Consider the following 3,229-nt stretch of genomic DNA (forward strand, 5'->3'; position numbering starts at 1 on the left):
TGCGTAAAAATTGGTTAGATTTGACAATCTTGGGCATAAATTGACATGATTTCATAGGAGTCAAGCATGTGGCATAACATCACCATATTTTGAGCGTTTTGAGCCTTATTAATTATTGATGAGTGTTGATTGCATGCGAAATTTCTAGAACTTGCTCGGTGTCCGTTTAAGACTATACAGCTGAATTTTTGACAACTAAATGATTATGACATTAGGATTACCCCATTCTTTTAGACCACTTTCAAAAGCCTACCCTTTCTACCCTTAGTTTACACGCCTTGAGCCTTAGCCATTTCTTTGATTTTAACCACTTTTTAACCATTTACCCTTTCACACTTTACCTCTTTGAATACCCCAATTTGACTTGGTCAACTTAAGTTGAGAAAAGAAATGTAAATCTAGCTTGACGATAAAAAAGAAACTGTGAACAAGTGTTGTAAAAAGAAAATAAATGCCTTAAAAGAAAAGAAAAAAAAAGATAAAAAAATGAATAACAAAGAAAAATAAAATCAAAAAATTAGAAAAAGAAAATAAATAAGGAAAGGCAAATAAAAGAAAGAATAAGTTCACTTGTGCGAAAAATTCCAAGCTAATTCTTCATAGAAAATGTTGTTTTCCAAGTCAAGTTGTAGCCAAAAATTATCCAAATTCTCCTACTCCAAACCATTAGCCAAGTTACAACCCATTTAAAGTCCATATAATAGTTGTCATTTACCGAGCTAAATAGTGGAGTCCTGGACTAAGAGCAAGCTTATGGCGAATTTCCATGTTTAGTAAGCTTCATTTTCACACCCGAAACACTTGAGTGTTAGAGTGATATCTTGTGAGAAATTGTGCTTATTCTTGATGCTTATGAATGATATGCCATAACTTGCCCATCGATTGTTTTAACTAATTGATCGCATGTCCCGCAAATGATTGTACCCTAGTTACTGTCCTGAGTTAACATGGTACTAACTCAAGAGGATTCTCAATGTCATCAGAATGAGTCATTATAATTGCATTCCTCATTTGTTTGCATCTTTTTTAGTTGTTGACATTAGACGATTGCATTCGTGATTTTCATCGGTCGGGAGTAATGTTGTTGACAATTGTTCAAAATTGCTTAGGTAGTTAGATTTGTGTTTTTAAATAATCATACTATTGCTTGAGGACAAGCAAGGTACTAGTGTGAGGAGGTTTGATAAATGTATATTTTACGTCATTTAGAGGTCATTTATTTACTAGTTTTTAGTATTTTATGACGTAAAATATACGCTTATTTAGTTAATTTCACTTAATTGTTAAATTATTTGTAGAATGTAAATATTTAATGTTTCTTGAATTTTTAGGAATAAAACAGACTTTAAATGCAAAAATAGTCAGAGCCAGAAGGATTCGAGTCAAGTTCAAGAAAGCCAACAAGTTTCGGGTCGAACCGAGTCAAAACCGAACCAAACCGGAAATGAGCTACAAGCAGCAGCTCAGCCGGCCTTCAGCCGGCCCACTACTATGAGCCGGCCAAGGGCCGGCTGACTTCTGATCTCGGAGTTCAACTCCGATTCTTGGGAATCGCGTGGGGATTCTTAGCCGATACACTCACACACCTTCCATAAGCAACATATATTGGGTTCACACTGAAAGAGATCTTCCTTGGCTTGCACTCAAAGTATGTATCAAGATGAGATTTAATCAAGCTATCTTTGGAAACGAGATAAGTGAACCATGATTCACTCAAGACGGTTATGGAAGAACTTGCTCTCTACTCCGCTCTACATGGAAAGATGAGATCCAAAACTTGATCATCACTCAAATTCCATGAAGAGAATAGAGATCTTTGACTTGAGCTCCACTCCGACCAACTCTATAAATAGCTTGCAATTGTGTAGAGAAAAAGATACTTTTTCGGGATCTTAAACATCTTTGAGATCACCTTTGTAGTTTTAATCTTAGATCATAGACAAGCCATTAGAGGTAGTCTATTTTAGTATCATTTCTACTCTATAGTTTGGGATTATTACACAAAACATATTGGAATTCCGGAGTTAAGGTACAACATTATTGAGAGATCAATTACCATTGTGTTCTTGTTAATCATGAATTCCATATATGTTATTGTTGAATTTCCTTTAAATATGAGTAGCTAAACCCATTTTCGGGGATTATTAATTGGACTTATGTATACTTAATCATATTGGGATATTGGATTGTTATTAAAATGATGTGTTAATTAATGCTCATAATGCTTAAATGTTTTTGGCCAATTCATTCACTGTCCTATATTTTAATTATGACTTGAGAAAACTTAATTGAAATAGATCAGTTAATTAACAACGTATGAATTGATAACACGAGAGTGAGTTAATGAATACGTGTTCTTGAGGTTTGCTTAATAAATATCATTTAATCACTTGATTTGGTATTTTATAACACGAGAGTGAGTAATTTGCCTATTGATTGGTTACCTGTATATTTTTATCTATAGCGGCTTGAGAGAGAGAGTTATAGATGCATTAGACTAGCCTGAACCATAAATTGATAACATAATCCATATATCCCATGAGATTAATGACATAAAGAAAATTAATAATCCCTGATCTTCCTTATTATTGTTTAAACCCAATTTTATTCAAAGCTTAATTTTATTCTAAATTAAATCTGTTTAATACTATTTTATTAATTTTAAATCATTTCAACTAAATTATCTTTTTGGCTATCCAAATTGAGTATCTTAATTGGGTGTATTTAGTTGCTTTCCTTGTGGGTACGATATCTGGACTTCACAGTCTATATTACGAGTTGACACTATGTACTTGCAGCAATTTTCTCAACAATCATCAGTATTAAACTAAGAGTTTAAAACAAGGATAAAAATATCATTTTTAGATAATAAGACATCATTGGAACGAACTACCATTGGATATCAGAAAAGAACTGAAAGTTCAATTATAGAACTAGAATTCAAAGCGTTGTATAGGAAAAGAAGATCATATAAAGAAATAATGATATGAAGATTGCCAATAACAACTAACATTATGGTACAAGAAGTACCAAACTGGAATAATAATTCCACGCGCTGCCAAGTGTTGTAAGATAATTATGAGATACCTATTATGAATGAAGTTCAAAAGGTTAGGAATTTAAGATAAGTCAAGAAGTTATATGAAAATTCGAGGACGAATTTTTATAAGGGGGGAAGAATGTAATACCCCAAAAGATTTAATTATTTATTTGGGCAACATGTCCAGTT

This window comes from Mercurialis annua, linkage group LG4 (assembly GCF_937616625.2).
Source record: "Mercurialis annua linkage group LG4, ddMerAnnu1.2, whole genome shotgun sequence".
In the NCBI taxonomy this organism is placed as follows: Eukaryota; Viridiplantae; Streptophyta; class Magnoliopsida; order Malpighiales; family Euphorbiaceae; genus Mercurialis; species Mercurialis annua.